Source organism: Crotalus tigris, unplaced genomic scaffold (assembly GCF_016545835.1).
Source record: "Crotalus tigris isolate CLP2741 ecotype Arizona unplaced genomic scaffold, ASM1654583v1 scf7180000018371.15429387391:27106975, whole genome shotgun sequence".
Taxonomy (NCBI): domain Eukaryota; kingdom Metazoa; phylum Chordata; class Lepidosauria; order Squamata; family Viperidae; genus Crotalus; species Crotalus tigris.
In genome coordinates, this window is record NW_024096970.1 from 6,859,836 (window position 1) to 6,881,693 (window position 21,858).

Below are 21,858 nucleotides of genomic sequence, written 5' to 3' on the forward strand. Positions count from 1 at the left end.
CTGCAGTAGATGTAATTACAAGGCAAGCAACTTCTCCTGCTTCTTTCTCACTGACTAAATAGCCAGCCTTTCTCCCTGCCTCAAGATTTACAACTTGTCCAATAAAAGCACTCCAACTTGAAATTGCTATGCTTGCTGTTTATATCAGCATAAGGCTTGCATTGAACATTGCTTATTTTGGTTGCTGTTTGGTTTAGAGCAGTGATAGCAAAAAATCCTTCCCCCGACAAAAGAGAAACAATTCTTTATCTACAGATAGTTTTTCACTTACAACAGTTCATTTAGTGACCCTTTGAAGCTACAATGGCACTGAAAAAAGTGACTTATGACTGTTTTTCACATGGCTTTTGTAGCATCCCCATGGTCACATGATCAAAATGCAGATGCTTTGCATCTGACTTATATTTATGACAGTTGCAATATCTTGGGATCATGTGATCACCTTTTGTGACCTTCTGACAAGCTAAAGTAAATGGGTAGCCAGATTCACTTAACAGCCATGTTACTAACTTAACAACTTCAGTGATTTACTTAACAACCATGGCAAGAAAGGTTGTAAAAAGGAAAAGAAGTCACTTACACTTAACAACATCTCGCTTAGCAATAGAAATTTTAGACTCAGTTGTGCTTGTAAATTGAGGACTACCTGTGTTCATTTGCTTTTTTAAAAAATGCAGAGAAATTAAGACAGCTCCAGGTTACCTGAAGCCTTTGTTGTTGAAGCATTTTTAGAGAATACTCTTCCACAGTCTCTGCACTCCCCCCTCCCAAAAAAAAAACTGTGTGAAAGTCCACGCCATTCTTGCATGATTTGCAGAGGCTCTGGAGGCTGCATGACAGGACTGCCCTCTCATATTACTTCCAGAGTGTCTAGAAGCTTCGTAAGAATATATCCCGTCCTTCTTTTGTGGCCTCCACAGAGTGTGGGAATAGTGTCAGCTGTTGGTGAACGCTGATGTGTCATCCAATATGTCATGGCGTGTCTCCTTTGACATGCATGCCGTAGGTTCGCTATCACTAATTTAGAATGTCCAGCCCCATCAGGCTGGAAAGGCCTCTACATACTAAGGGGAAATGATGCGCTATTTGCTAGGCAATATGGATTCAGCTTACTCAGTAACTTCCAAACAATGCACATTTTCTACCCTTGTTTCCTCTTCCAGCATTTCTTTTTCTTTGGCCTTGGATTATATTTTTCTTTTAATCAGGGGACAAAGAATTTGATGTCTCTCTCTTCCCTCCCCTCTTCTGTCTTTCCTCTTTGCCTTGCCCCAGCTGCTGAGAAGCTAGACTGTAAGAAATACCTATACCTACTTTACATGTGCCAAAATATAGGTTGTTGTTTCTGTCCTGGATGTCTTTTCAAGGTGTGCCAGTTACTTTGCTATATTCTGTCCCAGTCACATCCAATTTAGCATGAATATGAATGATTTCATCTGCAAATAGTCTTACAAATGTGTGGTTGCAACCTGTTGAAGTCTCATTTCTTACATTGTTCACAAACCCTGAACAGGTTTCCTGATCAAGAAGTAGATAAGTATTCATGCTTTACTGCTCTTGTTGATATGATATATTGCCAAATGGCATCATGTAACCATGTTCAGTCATATTTACATTTCATTTTTTGCCACTGTCACTTCTGTTACTTCATTTCTGGATTTCTAGAAGTCCATCAGAAGCAATCTCATCCTTGTTGCCTACACAGTCCAGAGATTAATTGATTCTATGCCGCTTACCCAACTTAGGCATTGCTAGAGCACATAAAATCCAGGAGGGCAAATCTTTGACAGCACTACATTCTTTTCCTCATCCAACAATTTTCCATATTGTATGTCTATGTGTTTGTCTATCACAAAATATTGGAAGAATATTGACTTGTACGTGATTCTGCGTTGATCAATAGCAGAATGAATCCAAGGTGACTTGTGATCTGTCTACCCAGTTCCTGGGAAGAAGGTGATCAGCTAGAACTGAGGACTGACATTGTTATTGTTGGTTTGTCCCAATCTCGCAAGGCCTTCCCATATGATTGGTCTGGATTAGAAACTTGGTGTTTCAATGAAGATGGAAATTATCCTTGACTGGCAATTCTTTGTGTTGTGCATGTGGAAGCAGTCTTCTACATCGGAAGAACATTGTGTGTGTTTGTGTTTTGTTAGAAGCTAGGCTAAATGAAAACCATAATAAACTTGGTATAGAAACCTTACTTACTTTTACTGTCTTCACTGAAAAATTTTCATATTTTAGGAATGGATAATACTTTGATGGTAGAGATTCTAGATTTTAGAGGGTGGGGATAGGAATTTGGCATTTTTTATTTTGAATATTATTTTAAGGCTTTTTTAGGGTTTACGATACTAATACTTGCCTCAAATGGCTTCTGTTTCTTGCTGTTTGAAGTTCAAAGATGCTCTTGGCAATGTAAACATTTGGAAGCTGAAGCTTGCTTATCCTGTTTATTTTTATATTATATATTGATTATATTTTATATTTATATATTATTACATTACATTATACAAAATAACTTTCAGTCTATACAAAGATCTCTTCGGTTTGCATATCCTATAGTAAATAATACAATATAATACTAAATCTTGCAAAAATAAAACGATGTAATATGTTTTTGTAGAGAAATTTAAAGGGATACATCATCATCATCATCATTTTAGCCATTGTCTATCCACTGCAGAATGAAGGCCTCAAATTTTAGAAAAGTATGAAGTCCATGGAATACTTAAAATTTTTAAAGGAGTTTTTGTTATTCATTCTGGCTCAAAAATAGAGAGGATTCTAAATTTATATAGTGATAGAAATTAGAGACAGTAGTTCATTTTATATATCATAATTTGCTTAATCATGGCTAATTGAATATATCACAATTGATAAAAGGCATACAGATATTAATTAAGATATTAGCATTGATGTTGTTATCTAGCTTGGGTAATGAAACATCTGCAAGAAAACAAGCAAACTCAGAGAGGACCAAGAACCCCTCCTACAGATATTGTTATGAAACATAATTTATATACCACAATGATTGGTTTTCTGAAACACATTAAGTTAAAACCAAAGAACCACATTAAAATTGAATGTTTTACATAAACTAAATTGTATATTTTTACTCATTCTGATATTCTTATTAGACAGTGTATCAATCACTAATTTATTTTAAAATTTGTTCTAGTGCTGATTTGTGCATTTTTAGCACAACCCCTTTCTTGTGTTTGCATTGGTTTTTTTATATATATGCTGCCCAGAATCTCTTTGACTCGGGTGACCTGTACATTTGATTTATGAATAAATAAGTTTCTTTGCACTCAATAGTTTTAAACATTTTGTCAGTCTGTATAAAACAAGTGTATTTGTCATTTGTCAAATTTCTAAAGAATGTAATCAGTTCCAGTTTGTACCTTATCTTTATTATGTTCATGGTCCTGAATATATCTCCCAAAAACATGTTAATTTATATTACCTTTCTGGTCAGAATTCATTCATGCACCACTTCTTTCTCTTTGTTCTGCCATCTGTCAAGTATAAGATATTGACCGCCTCTGTGCATCTCTAACCACTGCTATGCTCCCAAAAAGTGTTTTGGAATGGAAGCCACTTAAATGGCTGTTGAAGTCATTTGCACTTCCAAAGACATCTTGCAAATGCTTTCTGTGGTTTATTTAGCTGTTTAAATGGAACTGGCAGAGGATTGTGTACTAGTACACTTGTTCATTCATGGGAAGCCAGAATTCTCGATGATGTGCAAGTATTCTTAATGGGTTTTGTTCTGGGGAGAATTGCAGAAAGCTAGCCCACTTGGGAGCAACCATCATTTCAAGGTACCTGGAGCCTTTCTTGAAAAAAAAAAAACAATTTACCCTTCACTGTTGCAAACCGAAAATTGATTTGATTGAGTTTATATCAAAAAAAAAAAACAATTTACCCTTCACTGTTGCAGAAAATGATTTGATAGATATAATCCCTGATGCTGAGCCTTGGTCCACCATTGCTGGTAGAGAGTGTCTCTAGAAGCCAATGCAGCTCTCATGCCACAAAATAATTGCCTCATCTAATGTTTTGACTTCCAGCAGCTGCCTGGACAAATCATGCAATTTTCTTGGCAGTATTTTTGGAAATATCTTGCATTGTCTTAATCCTAGGGCTGAGGGGCAGAGACTGGCCCACAATCACCCTGCTGTTTTCTGGGACTAAGGCAGGACTAGAACTTTCCCAATTTCTTACATGATGCCTTTAATCACTGCATCAAATTAGTTCTCCTAATATACAGGGTTACCCTGTTGTATTCACTAAAGCTTTCAGTTGCTTGCAATTTAGCAGCTTGTTTCTGAAAAGGACCAGGAAGAAAAACGTGATTCTCAAACATCACCCCTTCAATTCAGAAGCAAAATAGAACAAGACTCTGGGGATTTTAGGGAGACAGATAGGATGAGAACAATAGAAAAAGCATACATCTGGTGGGTTTGATACAAGCTTAATTCATGCATTGCAAAGCCATTTTTCATTTTTGTGTGAGTGTTGAAAATGACAAGAATGTTGCTGAAGGTGACTCTGTAAAGTGTTCTTGTTACCATTTAGCTTTCTCTCAGATTTGAACAAAGCTGTTAAAATGTTCTGTGAAGAATAAACACATACTCTCAAACTACATCCAGTGAGCTTCCTTTAAGGCAAAGAATGGCAAAACCATTTTGTCTTCTCTAGTCTTAGTAAGATCCCCAGATCATTTGATCTCAAGAGATTTTGTAGTAGAAATGTAAAACAGTGGCAGGGAAGGTAAGGACACATACTTACTGTGGCCAATTGTGTGTCCTGCCTCTTTCTCCTTAGTTAAAATGACTTGCAATATTGTGTACAGGGTATCTGAGACTTGCACAAACCAAAACAACAATGCATTTTTGACTGTTGGCTGCTATTGTAGCCTTGTGCCACTTGTACAAAATGCAGGTTAACAAATGATATCAAGATCTAATTCAAATGATTGGATAGTTAGCAAAAGGATTGTTCAACAAACAAAGTGAGTTCAATAACAAAGAATTTAACTAGCTACACTTGTTTCGAAAGTACAGAGCAACAGAATCCTCCAGTAGTACTGTTAAGAACAAATCCAGGCTGAGCAGACTCTTTGCATTAGCCTTGATCTGCAGTTGGGTCCTTTGACCTAGAGCAGTGTTTCCCAAACTTGACAATTTTAAGGCATGAGGACTTCAACTCCCAGAATTCCACAGCCAGCAACGCCTTAAAATTGTCAAGTTTGGGAAACACTGACCTAAAGAGTCAGTAAATCAAACCAAATTCAGTATAACTAAGTTTATTCTCTTTAGCACAAAAGAAAATATTGTTTCATAAAATAGGAAGATAGAAAAATAGGAGCAAAATATAATGCAGTAACCTAAAATAAAGAAAGGTTAACACATTATATGTATTTATTTGTATCCCACATTTATTATTTTTACAAATAACTCAAGGCGGTGAACATATCCAACATGCCTTCTTCTGATTTTCTTCAAACAACAACTTGTGAGGTAGTTTGGGCTGAGAGAGAGTGATTGGCCCAAAGTCACTCAAGCTGGCTTTCATGGGTATGGTGGAATTTGAACATGCAGTCTCCCGTTTTCAAGCCCAGTGCCTTAACCACTAGATCAAACTGGCTAATGTTAACTAATGCTAAATAATGTGCCATATTTGGTCAAAAGGTTATGTATAGTAACATAACCTTATCTTTTTAATCATGTTCTTAGCCTCATCTAAACTCTAAACTTACTGACCAAATGTTTTTTTCATAAAGTCTTCCTTTTGAACATTTCGTTTGCTTTTTCTGCTGTATAGTACTCTTGGAGGTATTTACTATCATTGTAAATCATATTCTAGATGTTCTCAGATTTGAAGTTTAATAAAAACATGATATAGTTTTTTACATTCAAACATCTAAATTTATATATGAGACAAAAATTTCTCGGGTTACTAATTTTTAATTTTTTGGCAACTGTACAAGGAGTTTTTCATCACAGACTGAAGATCCTTATTATATTATGTAAGTATCATCTTGTATCCCAAATTGTTTGTGAAATTAGGATTTTTGCGTAAAATATATAGTAATACTTGCTTATATTTAAATGGATTAGTTATATTAAATCCTATTCCTAAATTAGGACAATCTTTTTACTTTTATCTTTACATCTTAAAAACATGGGTCATTCCTAAATTAAAATCTTTCTTTAGCAAATTAAAAAGGACTCTTAAGTTACTATTATGAAAGCACCGCGTTTCAAAAACACAGTGTGATATTAATGGATTTAATGTAATAGCATCATCATCAATATTAACTAATTTCTTCATTTGCATTTAAGACATTTGTTTGGTAAAAGGATCATTAAGCATATGCCAGCATTGCATACACTACATGTTCTTGAGATCCTAGCAAATGATCAATGGAAAAATTAGACGTTGCAGCAAAATATATTCTGTATTCTTTGTGAACTTGTATTCTGAAAAGAATAAAATATTCTTCCTTTAGGCAATAGAGAGCAAGAAAACATTTATTATAGTGTTTTTTCACATCAGTAAGAAATGCCTGAAACTATTTTACCTACTTGATTTATTCTCTTTACTTTTTCTGCTGAGCATTCTTGTTGATTTGGGATTTGTCTTGGTTTTGTTCTGTGCAGAAAGATATGCCACAATTCCAATGGATTCCTATATTCTGGAACTGCCTCCTGTATGTATTTAAGTATGTATATATGTATGTTTGAATTAACAGCTGTGAATCATTTGCCAAATGTTTGGTTAAATAACTACATGGTAGATTACAGAATGAGATTTTGTCTTACCCTTTAAATAAAATATGGTTGTTCAAATCTACCTTCCCATTTCTGTTCCCGTTCATGTCTGACGCACCTTTTAAAGCACTTCTGGGTTGAAAGGATTAGCTGGTGACATTATTGTTGTCCAGGGTACGCCCATGGGGGGCTCCTTCCATGTCCCTGTTAAGGAGCTGGAGCAAATGACGGGAACTTACCTTGCTCCGCAGCAGTACTCTGGTCTTGAACATGGGCTTCCTCCAACCCAGGGTCCTAATTGTACGAGCTACAGAGCTCCTATCTAGTTAAGTCTTAGATCCAAAGGGAAGCAGTAGAAAAATTTTAAAATTGTGCTGGCTACAGATAATAAGAACTATCAGTCAATTATGCTATGTTTTCATGTTCTAGACCCAGTCAAATAATATATACTGCTTGCAGGGGTTTTCAGGGGAGGAGGGGTGAAAATCTTCAAATGTTAGATGTAAGTAACTAATGTTGATAAAGCACTGGACTTGTTTGTATATTATGTGTTTAATAAAAAAAAAACCTTTCATGAGTAGATATGAGGAAATGTTGGTCCTATACCAATATTTGTAATAGCTTTTAAACATTTTTACCAAAGCCATCTCCACGATTTTCTAAAGGAAACCATTTTTGATCTTGTGCTCTAGTTGTGCAATTACAGGGAATCATTTCTTAAAAAATCTATCCATTCATTGGATGAGCATTATTGATCAAATGGATTTTTCTTCCCCACTGCAGCCTCCTGGGCCCTCCAGGATGCTTCAGTAGCTATTTGGAAGGAGGAGGAGGAGGCTTCAGATGAGAGGAAGAAGTTTATCTGTGTGCAACTGTATTTAGGCTTGTGGATAGTTTATCTGCAAAAACTAAACATTAAATATTCTTGTTATGTCCTGAGCCTGTGCAAGCAGGCTCGGGGCATTGCAAGCGGTCCCGGGCAGGTGCAAGTTGCCCAGGACCAGACAGGCTGTCGCCAGTACTGGTGCGCATGCGCAAGTGCTGGCGCGCCAAAAGTTACAGATTGACCCGGGGATGGCCTATATAAGAGGCCAGGAGTTTTGGGCGTTGTCGGTGTCTTCTAACTGTAAAGCTGAACTAAGAATAAAGAGTTCTTGAGAACTACAACTGCTTCTCGTGTCTTGCCATTTCGCGAAGGACGCAACACTGGCGATGAAGGTGGGATTGCCTTACATCGAAGAAGAAAAGGTGTAAGCTTACCCGAGTGAGTCCTGAGCGGCAGGAATGGCGTTGACTCGGCAGCTACCCGCCAATCCAGCATGCATTCGGGGGTAGGCTGGCTGATAGACCCTTCCTTCTACAAAAATAGCAAAAATTGGAAGGCTTTCGGAATTCGACGTCTCACATCCAGAGAGGTGGGAGTCCTACGTAGCCAGGGTGGAAAACTACCTCAAGGTGAACCAAGTAAGGGAAGATAGTTTAAAGGCTGCCACCCTGCTGTGCGTTTGCGGTCAAGATGCATTTGAAATCGCTGAGAACCTTGCAGCACCTGTCCCTCTCGATTCTGTCAGCTACGCAGATCTAAAAAAGCTACTGAAGGAGCACTTCCAGCCCAAGATGTCCGTCATCGCGTGGCGCCACACCTTCGAGCAGAGAGATCAACGACCCAGAGAATCGGCCAAGGAGTACATCGCCGCATTGAGGAAGGCCGCCAAACATTGCGAGTTCAAGGACCTCGAAGAACGACTGAGGGACAGATTTGTATGCGGACTAAGGCATAGAGAGTTACAACAGAGACTTTTTGCCAAGGAGGACTTGTCTTTCCAAGATGCCTTGAGAGAGGTCACTGCAGAAGAAGCAGCGGGCGGCGCCATCAAGAACATGCGGCCGATCAGAAACAGTACAGATGCTGCATCCGTGCACCGGGAAGAAGTCCAAAGAAACTCTGCGGAGGATCCTGACGAGGAAGTGGACCGTCTCCAACACACAAAGGAAGGGAAACAAAAAGGAAGCTCTTCAGCGCTCCCCAAGTGCATCGGCTGTGGAGGTTGCCACAAGAGAACCGACTGCAAGTTCCGCTCCGCTATCTGCAGGGCGTGCGGAAAACAAGAACACATTGCAGCTGTGTGCCTGGGCCGTCAGAAGGTACAACCTCAGGAAGAATTGCGCCTGAAAGGTACCAGGGGTCCCAGCCAGAATAGGGTGGGGTTTTGCACTTCGCGAAGAAGCATCTATAGGACAGGCACACACAAGCCTATTAAGAAGAAGCTGTCACTTAAGGTAAAGCTACAAGGGGTTCCATTAACTATGGAACTGGACACGGGGTCTGCGCTTTCAATCATTTCTATGCATACATTTAGGAAGATTTGTTCCGGCAGCGGAATCCAGGCCAAGTTGAGGCCTTCTGACATTGTGCTAACAGACTTTCAAAACTCCAGAGTGTGTGTTAAGGGGGAGGCCACCCTTAACGTGCAATATAAGGATTTTGAGGGTCCACTAGACCTATTAGTAGTAGGGGGTGAACAAACGAGTCTCATAGGACTCGATTGGTTTGAGGCCATGGGGATACACGTCACAGGGCTCAACAGCCTACAAACACTCGACCTACAGGAAGTCTGCAAAGAATTTGCAGATGTTATCAGCCCCCAGCTGAACACATTCAAAGGACCCCCTGTGTCATTAAAGCTAGACCCCACTGTCACTCCCATTAGAATTAAAGCAAGAAGGGTCCCTTTTGCTTTAAAGAGTAAAATTGACACTGAGCTTGGATAAACTGATCCAACAAGGAATTCTAGAACCTGTTGACTCCAGTCCCTGGGAGACCCCCATTGTCACGCCCCTCAAGGCAAATGGGGACATTCGCATCTGTGCTGATTACAAATGCACTCCTGAATAAGGCATTGCAGCAACATGCCTATCCTGTTCCTGTGGTCAGTCATATTCTGGCCTCCCTCAAGGGGGGGCGCGTTTTTGCAAAGCTTGACCTAGCTCAAGCATATCAACAGCTGCCTGTTGATGATGATGCTGCTATAGCTCAGACTATTGTGACCCACAGAGGGAGCCTTCAAGGTAAAGAGGCTACAATTTGGAGTAATGTCGCTCCTGGGATTTTCCAAAGCGTAATGGAAAACACACTACGGGGTATACCAGGGGTTTGCCCCTACTTTGATGATGTCTTAATTGCAGGAGACTCCACACACAATTTAGCTGAAAGGCTGAGGGCTGTCCTGTCAAGGTTCAGGAAAACAGGCCTCAAACTTAAAAAGGACAAATGCAAAATTGGGGTGCCCTTCTACTGATTTCCTGGGGTTCAAAATTGATGCTGCTGGGATTCACCCTGCTGAATCCAAACTAAAAGCTATTATGCATGCCCCTAGGCCAAAGTCTAAGGCCGAACTACAGGCCTTTCTGGGCCTTCTGAATTTCTACAATTCTTTTCTTCCACATAAGGCTAGTGTAGCTGAGCCTCTTCACAGGCTATTAGATAAACAGGCAGTGTGGCAGTGGTCACAAACACATGAGGCAAGTTTCAATGAGGTCAAGGCCTTACTCACTTCTAACAGTGTACTTGCACATTTCAATGAATCCCTTCCTGTGTGCATCGCTTGTGATGCTTCCCCTTATGGGGTAGGAGCTGTACTGAGCCACCTCAGGTCTGATGGAACTCAGGTTCCTGTTGCATATTACTCCAGAACATTGTCTTCTGCTGAGCGTAATTATGCTCAAATAGACAGGGAGGCCTTAGCTGTTGTTGCTGGGATTAAAAAATTCCATGATTTTTTATATGGTAGGCATTTCACGGTCTTCACTGACCATAAGCCTTTGTTGGGACTGTTTACCACACGTAAACAAACTCCCCAAATCATCTCCCCCAGGATGCTCAGGTGGTCTATCTTTTTGTCTGCATATTTTTTCCCTACTTCACAAGCCTGGGAAGGAAATGGGCCATGCTGATGGCCTCAGTAGATTACCCCTGCCGGTAATAGAAGCTGACCCCGCGCCAGCCATCAATCTTCTTTCTATCAAGCCTTGCCCGAGTCCCCTCTGAATGCCAGGGATGTAGCTGCTGAATCAGGCACAGATCACACACTTTCACGTGTCCTTTCTTGGGTTTTGTCTGGATGGCCTGAGCACTGTCCTGGTCCTGAGTTTCAGAGTTTCTGGTCTAAAAGGAACGAGTTGTCCACCTCTCAGGGTTGTCTGCTTTGGGGAAGCAGAGTTGTCATTCCCACCTCAATGAGGACTAGGGTCTTAGGTTCCCTCCACGAGGGTCATCCTGGCATTGTACGAATGAAGGCTCTTGCGCGCAGCCATTTGTGGTGGCCGGGCCTAGACAAAGACATTGAAGCTAAGGTGCACGCATGCCACCTTTGTCAACACTCGCGCCCTGAAATGCCCCAAACTCCTGTACATAGATGGGAGGAAACACAGTCTCCATGGTCTAGGGTGCACATTGACTACGCTGGGCCCTTTCAGGGTCAATTCTTCTTGGTCCTAGTTGACAGCCATTCAAAATGGCTTGAGGTTGTACCTGTATCTTCCACCACCACTGCAAAGACTATTCAAGTACTGAGGGGGATTTTTGCTGCACACGGGCTCCCAGACGTCATTGTGTCTGACAACGGCCCACAATTCACTTCCTCCGAATTTCAAGCTTTCTTGCAGGCTAACCTGATTCGTCATGCCACCTCTGCACCTTTCCACCCGTCCACCAACGGTATGGCTGAACGCATGGTTCGCATCACCAAGGACGCTTGAAGAAACTCACCTACGGAGACTGGCATCACAGGTTGGCTGACTTCCTCCTTTCTTATCGCACCACACCGTCCACTTCTACAGGGAGAAGCCCAGCTGAACTTCGTTGGGGGCGCAAACTGACTACCAAGCTTGACCGGTTGCATCCGGACAGACTGCCTCCTTCTGTCTTTCACCCCAGGGCACCTAGGCAACTACTTGTGGGTGCCCCGGTTTGGACTCGTAATTACGGGCCTGGTCATACATGGGTCCCCGCTTCTATATCCAGGGTCATGGGTCCTCTGTCTTACGAGGTGTCCCTGGACAACGGTCGTGTCCTGCGTCGGCACATTGACCAACTTCGCCCTCGACGGGACCTTCCCGCTGAGACTCCTGGGTCTTTTCCAGGGGGGAGGGGGAACCCTTTGGGCAAAGGGAGGGGCATGGAATGATGCCCATTATCAATGGGGAAGCTACAAACAGCCCATCTCAAGATTCCACGAGTGCTCCAAACAGGAATTCAAGGAGCCCAACTAGATACCAGGCATCAACGCCTACTCCAGCCAGGGAGTCACCCCGGGGGCATAATCACTACTCACCCGCATCACTCAGTACTCCAGTCGGGGAGAATACCCGGGAGCATCCCAACAATACATACCCTGCAAGAGAGCTGGCACACACTCCTTCTAGTTGGCCCAACACTACCCCTGTCCCCAGAAGGGGGCAAACACACAGGGAGGTGGTCGAGGAACCAAATCCCGACTACAACACCTCTGACTTCACTCAGGGGACAACTGAGTTTTGGGACAGTACTGAAAACCACACAAGCCCGGACACTGAACGGGATTCAGGGGACAGACAGCCTCCTGACAGGTCTTGGACGGACCTAGGAGGTTCTACAGGAACGCCCGACAGTGATAGCCACTTAGAAGGGCCAGAGAGCCTACAGCTAGGCGGGACAACCAGGTCACACAGAGAAAAAAGCCCTGGCCTGACGAGCCCGGTGGGCAAGCAAGCAGGCCAGGCAGTGGAGCACAGCCCTTGGGAACCCCCAAGGCAAAATAGGGGGATAGGCATGCATCACCCCTCAGTCAAAGGGTACTTGGCAAGCACCCAGAACTTAGGAGGTCACTGAGAGCAAGGAAATCTCCTAAGTATTTGGAGGATTTTGTAACTCTCTTGGCAAAACAGAGCTAGTAGAAAAGTAGAGCAGTGAGGCTGATGGAAAACGGGGAATACCTGGTATCGGGGAGCATGGCACTACACTAAAGAAATGAGTTATGTGTTATTATGGTATGAGGAATAGTTTTAGCCCGGGGGGAAGGGGTGTTATGACCTGAGCCTGTGCAAGCAGGCTCGGGGCATTGCAAGCGGTCCCGGGCAGGTGCAAGTTGCCCGGGACCAGACAGGCTGTCGCCAGTACTGGTGCGCATGCGCAAGTGCTGGCGCGCCAAAAGTTACAGATTGACCCGGGGATGGCCTATATAAGAGGCCAGGAGTTTTGGGCGTTGTCGGTGTCTTCTAACTGTAAAGCTGAACTAAGAATAAAGAGTTCCTGAGAACTACAACTGCTTCTCGTGTCTTGCCATTTCGCGAAGGACGCAACAATTCTGATTCAAGATTTACTTCAGTTTTTTTCTCTAGTCACATCTGCTGTTAAATCTGATTGCTGTTATTCCTAGTTCTGCTGCTGAGAAGTTGACGACTGTTGGCTGGTTCGTTTGGAAATCTTTATTCTGTCCCTTATGAGCAATCTTTTTCCAGTAAATGAACTGAACTCATCAGCTCTGTACTATATTGTAGGTACATAAGAATGACTAATTTATTGCACATAAGTCTCCTTTTAATAATTGTTCTAAGATATGTAAATTAATTCAAGCAACAAGTGAAAGTCTAATTACTAAAAACCTACATAGAAACATTGGTGTCTGTAAGAAATATATGAGATTTACTCCAGTAATAACTTGCTAAGTTACCAAAGTGTTGAACAATATCAATACGTTTTGGCATAGGACACATATAGTTATCAAAAAATGTAATGTAGCATCACCACAGAGCCGTAGTGGTGCAGTGGTTAGACTGCAGTATTGCAGGCTAATTCTGCCAATTGCCAGCTGTTCGATCCTCACCGGCTCAAGGTTGACTCAGACTTCCATCCTTCTGAGATTGGTAAAATGAGGACCCAAATTGTTAGAGGCAATATGCTGACTCTGTAAACTGCTTAAAGAGGGTTGTAAAGCACTGTGAAACTATGAAGTGCTATTGCTATACAGTAATAATCTGTGTTCAGCTCCAGGCACTGTTATAGCTTAAAAGTCTTTCATTTGTCTAATAAGGCAACCCAGTGGTTAAAATAAAATTAAAAGGACATAAAGAAAATCCTTTATGAGTTTATGTAATGGCTTGATAGATAAAAAAAGAAAACATAAAGCAAAAATATAAATGAAAACTTTAACAAAATGATTCAGATTTCTGAAATCAAAGTATAGGAATTCATTTAATTCAGTGGTAATACATGTTTCTTCGAAGCAGCTAGGCAATAAAACTTTATTTCCAATATCCAGAGTTAAACAACAAATTTATTGAAAGTAGAAAAAAAATGATTTGACCCCTTTTTGTTCAATTAGTCTTTACTGAGTAGCTTTTGCTTTTCAGCTGTCTATGGAGGAAATGTAGAAAATCTAACCTTTCCTTTCATGAATTTCCACTTGCCATAACAAATTCAGAATATGATTTTCTATTGTAAATCTCAGGAATAAAATAAATTTTTGAGCTAAATAGAAACCAAAACTCACATGATGTGCAGCTTCAGAGTCAAGCTTTTATTTTGCTGTAATGTTAAAATCTCAAGTATAAATTTTTCCATGAAAGTTGCCCTGGGCTGATCTTGCTCAGTGACATAGGGAAAGTTTAGAAAAGAAATTATTTCTATATTACAGGTCCTGTAGGATCATCTTGAATATCATTGTTTATTTTCAAAGCATTTACCATCTCTGTTTGCGACTTAGTTATCAGAATTTTAAATTGTTCTCAGTAAATATTTTCAATTCTATCACGATTTCAACTAAAGTAGTAAATCTCTAAGTTATTAAATTTCTGAATTAGATGACCCATTCGGGTTTTCATCTGCATAAATGTAGTCCTCCTAGAAAACCATATATCATGGGAAGAAGCTTTTAAAGCACTGAAAAGCTCAGTTTGGTTTTTTTTTCCCTTTTGCACCTTAGGAAAATTAAATTGAAGCTGTCAGGTGGTCTGCTGCCAGCTCTACAGACTGCTATCTGTAGGGATGGAGGGTTGGAGAAGATCTTGTTTTTCTGTATCTTCTTAATTCCAGACCTATAATAAATCAAATGCATAACACCACTGGCCAGTACTTTAGACTAGAAAGGTTTTCAGTTTTCCATTAAGCAGTAATGCACTCAAAGGGTAAGGAGCTTGCTATGTAACTTGGGAATGAATTGAAGTCATAAGTCACCACACTGATATATCATATTGAAAGTCACATATACTGCCTCAAATCTCATATACTGTCACATCAGCAAATATGTTTCATAAGAACTGCTCACAAAAATGTATGTGTTGTATGCGTGCCTTCTTTCTGATGTCTTTTAAATTATTACCGTGAAAGCAGGAGTAATATTTCTCAGCTGTTATGGAAACTTTTTTTTTCTTCACAAGAGTGAGGCAAAAATTATAATAATAATTTGCTTCCTAAACCTATCCCTATGCTTCATTTTCTGTCTCACATAGCATTCTGAATGTAGCGAAAGGTGGAGAACAAATATAAAAGATTAATTAGTTAGTATTGAATTGTTTTAATAATGGTTTTTATTATATGATGCTGATTACCTTTGAGTCCCAAAGGTGCTTTTTCAAAAGGCAACTGGACTTCTTGCTTTTGCTTGAAGATGTTTCGCTTCTCATCCAAGAAACTTTTTCAATTCTCAATGAATGGTGGAGAATGGAAGGATTTATATTCTTTGCAGTCATCTGATCATTAGTACTCTTCAAGCAAAAATGAGATCCAGTTGCCTTTTGAAAAAATCTCTTTGGGACAACCATGACTGGATGACTGAGACTTTCTATAAACCTTTCAGATTTTTGTTATGAGCAGTCTTTAAATTTTGAGGCTATAAGTAGGATACTTTGATTCATCATCCTCAAATCTAACTAATTTTAAACTAATTTACAATTATAAGGAGAAACTGGTTTAGCAATACCCTCTTTTATTTATACTGTATTTTAGAAAACTATTTGGATTGTGTTTTGATGAAACTTGTATAAACTCAGAAGCTAAGCACGGTTGAACTTGGTGAATACTTGGGTGGGAAATTACAAGGCGTATAGGCTAGACTAGGAACTTAAAAACAATTTTGGAATAAGATAATGTCAAATGACTTTTGTATCATTGCCCCAAAAAACTACGAAGCTATATCTTCAAAGAGACCAGCAATCCAATTTGAGTCAAATTACTTGTCTTTGCTTTGAGAAGTATTGTAGTTCTTTAAAACTATCATAAAGCAACTTGCCTCATCCTTTTGTCTGCTTCATGTAGCTTCTCCAATAGTTCCAATATTTAAAAGAGGATTCTGCACATGTGCAGTCTTTTTTTCCCCTCCTGAATGGTGTTTTTCTATTCAGGTAGCATGTTAGAATTAGAGTTATGAGTTCCTAGTATAGAATTATGTGTAGAATTATGAGTTCCTAGTATAGTTATCAGAGTGAATGATAATTACAAAATATAAGGAACAGATGAGGAAATTGCTGTCTTCTGTCCCTTAGAGTTCTACCTTGTCTTTGGTTTCATCTTCTTCTTATTTCCAAACCAAAAAAAAGTTGAGAGTCCAATAACTCAATGCACTTTTATTTTAAAGAATGCCTATGGAGCCTTTTTGGGATTCAGAGGCATTCTTGGAAGTAAATATGACATTAGAGGCTTGTGTTATAAAATATCACCTGCTCATTATTTGTGAATGTTAAAAATCTAAAATGATTGAAGTAAATGGAGGCAGAGAACTGAAGTTCTATTTTCTGTAGTTCCATTTCACTTATGCAATATCTGAAAAGATGCTAAGGTTGTATCTCTTAAGCATGTTATGTAAAAAATTGGGTTTTCTGCAGCCTTGCATTCTTCATATTCCTGATGAATTCTTATTTTATGTCATATCTGAATATTTATTTTAAAGAATATATCTCTTAAACCAATATCAGCAAAAGAAAAGAGTAAAGTCAAGTTCTCTTGGAGATGAGCCTGACTTCTTGTGATATATCCAAATTGATTAATTGATAATAAAATTGAAGTAGTTTGCAACTGAATTATTCTAGAATCTTTTTCAGATTTTCCAGAGTCTATCCTATAATTTCATGATGATCTTTCATCCAAATTTTAACCAAAACTAATCCTCCATTGTTTTCCAAAATCAGATAAACTTAATTAGCTGCTACCACAGGAAACCAGTCTCAAAAAGTGGAAAAAATTAATACCAGAATTAAATAAGTAACAATAGAAATTGGTGTAAGAGTAATAATAAAATTATTAACAGTATAGTTAGAATATAGTTAAATATTTTTTCTCCTTTTATTTTAAGGTCCGTATGTATCATATAACAGTTCTGGAAATAACAAAGGAACGATGTGGCTTTTTCCTTAAAGTAAGTTATTCTTTCTTTTAGCAACTAATTTCATAAAAGTATACTGTTTTAAATTATGTGGTTAAAGTAATAAAACATTTAGTTTCAATATAGGCTTTGCTTTCATTAATTGTAGACTTAGTAAAACAATGTATATTACATAATATTTTAAAAATAGATTAAGACTAGTTGAGGTGTGATAGAATGAAACAGCATCTTGAATAGTTTAAGTTAAAATAAAATAAATTAAGAAAAAAACACTTATACTGGTTTATCCTGGCATGTGTCAGAATACTGTAATATACCAGGGTCTTCAAACTTGGCCCTTTTATGACTTGCGGTCTTCAACTCCCAGAATTCCTCAGCCAAGTCATAAAAGGGCCAAATTTGAAGACCCCTGCTATATACCTAAGTAGCATGAACATACTATGCTAAAAGGCAAATAGAAATTAAAACTGTTTCTGGCAAGTTTTAAACCAGTAACCTTCTATATCAGTGGTTCTCAACCTGTGGCTCGGGACCCCATTTGGGGTCGAACGACCATTTCACGGGGATCACCAAACAACGCAGTCTGCCATTTTTCCCCCCTTTTCCTTAGCTGTGCTACTCCCTTTTATTCTATTGGCTTTTGAAAGCCGATAGAATAGACTCTCTTGAATAGAGTCTAATTCTATTGGCTTTTAAAAGCCAATAGGAATTGTCCAGGCTGTCTCTGCCCTGCTGAGCCCGCCAAAAGTCCCATTCTGCAAATGGTGCTGCACCAGTTGACTGGTCCTCGACTTAGGACCAGTTGAGTAGTCCTCAACTTACAACTGGTTGGGGGGGTTGTGGCATTAAAAAGGTTGAGAACCACTGTTCTATGTACTCGGCAAAGATTATAGCCACTCTAATTCTAATCATAGTATACTAATACATAGCCACTCAAAGCCCAGAGTTACTTTGAAATGAGATGATGTCAAATAAATCTAATAAATAAATGGATAAATAAATATGATTTTGATGCTTTATCCTGATAATTAGTTGACAGTGAGTAAATTTGGAAAATGATTTATGTTTGGTGAAAGGCACATGGACCAAATGTTTGTTCTTCATCAGGTTATACAGAACTGTGCTTGTATGTTTGCTGAGTGGATAGGCTTCAACTATGGAATGTTCGCATGAATGTGGTCCATAGTATTATTGATAGATTATACCTGTCCTGCAGAAATCGAGGTAGTTGTTTACTACAAGTCAAACAAATTGTTGAAGAAGAAGAATGTATTGGCTGATTATGTAAAAGACAGCACTTGGAAAATTTGAGTATTGACAAAATTTCCTTCTGTCAATTGCAAAGTATCACACAGCTTGGATTTGCATGTAAACTATGTGGATACATTACAATATTATGGTTCTTGGGAAGAACTCAATGTGTATGAAGGCCAACACAGGCTAAAGAACTGACAGCTGTAACTTCACATTGTTGTGAATAGATAATAATAATAATATCTTACTGTATTGCATATTGATGTTTGAGCAGAAAACTAATAAAATTAACTATTTTGAATTCATTGCTAGCCAACTGTGGCATCTGTTCAAATTTTCTTTGGATTTTTGCCTAGGAACATGTCTGTAATGTATGATATATTGCTCTCCCGCAGTATAAAATCGAAGCAGACCACAGAAGAAGTGAATTATTCCTCTTTTCCAAATTTGGAGATTTCCATAAAACTCTGTATGTATATGTATAGGTAAACACTTATGTACTTCTGAATTTTTTTTAATTTTCTTAGCTAGGGATACATCTGGCCTGAAATATATTTTTATAAAATTTGCTTAGCTACATCTGGCCTGTATACATAGTTCATCAAATACATTGCAGCTGGATTCAGTGCACACTGAGTAAAGTAAAGCTAATACATAATAGCTTTTTAAAAAATTGAAGTAAAAATATGTAATAGCAATTATTATAAGGAGCATGCTTTACAGCAGGGTTCCCAATCCCCAGTTTGTGGACTAGTACCGGACCGCAGCATGCCAGAAACCAGTCGACACAAACAAGGAAAGTCCCATCCACAGCATGCAGGCACCACACAAAACAACTGAGGCATATCAATCTTTCCAATATCTGCATAGTTTGGACAGTGATTTTGGATGTCTAACTAATCTGAAGACACATGATGTTCCTTAAGTATTTGTAGGCCTATCCAGGTTTGAGGCTAAGTATCAGATCAGTATTTGCGAGACCGCCTACGTCCGGTTAGATCCCACAGGCTGGGCCTCCTTCAGGCCCTGTTGGCCAAGCAGTGCCATTTGGCGGGGCCGCGGAGGAGGGCCTTCTCTGTGATGGCGCCCACGCTTTGGAATCAGCTCCCCCGGAGATTAGGACCGCTCCCACCCTGTTGGTCTTCCGTAAGCTACTTAAGACCTGGCTTTTCCGGCAGGCCTGGGGTTTATAAAATCCTTACCCCTGGATGATTGTTTTTGTATTGTTGTTTTATTATTTTTTATGTGTTTTTTATTGTTAGCCGCCCAGAGTCCTTCGGGAGTGGGGCGGCTTATAAATTTTAAAAATAAAAATAAAATAAAAATAAATCTCTTTGAATGAAGAAGAGTGCTGATAGGATTTGATTTCTCCAATTTCCATTATGTGAGAAGGTGCGCATAATTGAAATTTAGATCCAAGCAGTTGATGGCAGCTGAACATAGTTTAGCATGTAATGCAGAGCCTTGATTTCTCAGCAACAAATTCATTTGTATTGACAAGGATTTTCACTCTTCTTTCATGAAAAAGGAAATTCTTATTCCATTAATGGCATACTTGTAGAAGAGATTCAGTTGTCAGGTTAGAGATAATGGTGCAACCTTGCCATATACTCCATAGAGTATATGGATTCAGCAGCTTCATAAATTTAATGATAAAAGTCTGTACAGTCTGAAGAAACCTAAAGATAAAAATTTAGCTCTATATAGAAATAATTCACTGTTTTCAGAAAGATGATCAGTGTTAGAAATTCATAACACCTGTTTAAAGGTCAAATATTTTTATGTAGGTGGAGTCTCTGAAAGATAGTACTTTTGTCTATAATAAAAGTCATTCAGAATTATTTTGGTTCTACCAGACCAGATAGATTTAACCTTATGTATATTTCTCTGAATTGGAATTTGTTCTCTTGAAAACCATCCTTATAAGACCAGGTTTGTCCTTTTTTGCACTAAAATAGTTTTATTTGCAATGCCAGTATTCTGAGTAAGCATCCTATCTATTTATATCTTTCCGAAGATTATTAACATGTTCAGATGGATGAAAAGCCTTGTTGTGTGTTCCCAGAATTACATAAAATATTTTAAGCAATTTGCATAATGAGGATGCATTGTTTTTTCTGAGTCTGATTCAGAATCAGATTAGTGAAAACAATGATTAATTGAAAATCTTTGTTTCATGCTAATAGGTTGCAATGTTACTGCTCTTTAGAAGATACTGTCAGCTTGGATTTTGCATTGTTACTTGAAATTGAGTATTTGTGAATGTGTTTTTAATCAGTATTGCCACTAAAAATTCTTTGAAAATATTTGAATCCTCTTTTTTCTACTCCCTGGTTTGATTAAACTAGAATTGGATTTCCTTACATCTTGGAATAAGAGGAGGAAAGCACCCTATTGATTTGATCTACACATTGTAATTGCTATGCAAGGTAGACCTCACTTAGTTACCACAAGTAACCCTAACCCTAACCAACAACACTGTTGCTAAATGTTGCAGTTGCTAAATGGAAATTAACATAGCTGCAATGGGCTTATGACATTACTTCCCCTTCAGTTATTAACTGAATCACAGCATTGTTAAGTTAATATGTTAATATGCGACTGCAATTTTTCTGCCGTGTTCTCCAATAATTCTGCTTGTTGGAAGCCAGTTGTGAAATAATAATGCTCACATAACCGCAGGATGCTGCAACTGTCGTAAATGTGTGGACTGATTGCAAAGCTGGCTTTTTTACATCATAATTTCAAACAAGACAGTAACCAAGAACTATTTGTAGAATATATGTATTACTCATTCCTACTATATAACTATTATAAATGATCTATTTCCATTTTGCATCCTATCATAATTAGTATAAATTGGAGGGAATCAGACTTTTCCCAGACTTGCTTCCATTTCAGAATGGTAACTGGGCTTCTGTGTGAAGAGCTTTGATGTTGTAGACATTACCACAGTTGAATGTATGTGCTGAAGGTGGATAAATTTATCTTTCTCATTGCTACAAATCTGTGAGTTCTAGTTTGTGTTAGTTCAGTAAAATATTCAATATTATTTTTAAAAGCTATTAAATTTTGTAAATATTCTTGTACACATTTCTTATACTTGACCATCTTTAAATAAATAAATAAATAAACTTTATTGTCATTGTATGTGTATACACAGTGTACAAGTTTTATTAAACAAATTTGCCTTAGTACCATGCATTTGAGTGCATTATTTTCACTAGGAAGCAAGATTTCGCTTAATAACAATTATACAAAGAACTGCACTGCAAATTGATAGCAATGTTTATTTTGAAGATTAGTGAATTTCAATTTGTATATTGATTAAAAATATGAAATAGGTTCACATCAAAATATCACTCTAAGTTCATCTGAAATACTAGCATTTGGTATTGACGTGTGCCATAATCTCTTCACTATACTTTTACCTTTTGTAGCAATTTTTTTTCTTTTGTTTCTAT

The 21,858-nt window shown here is 38.7% G+C and overlaps 1 protein-coding gene across 2 annotated transcripts in view; it reads left to right on the forward strand.

The window, feature by feature from the left end:
• SULF2 (sulfatase 2) overlaps positions 1–21,858 on the forward strand; it is a 298,168-nt gene that overhangs the window by 11,964 nt on the left and 264,346 nt on the right. For both annotated transcript variants that reach the window (XM_039351249.1, XM_039351250.1), the window contains exon 2: positions 17,111–17,173. The gene's annotated coding sequence lies outside the window, so the exon portion shown is untranslated. The remainder of the gene's footprint in view (positions 1–17,110; positions 17,174–21,858) is intronic.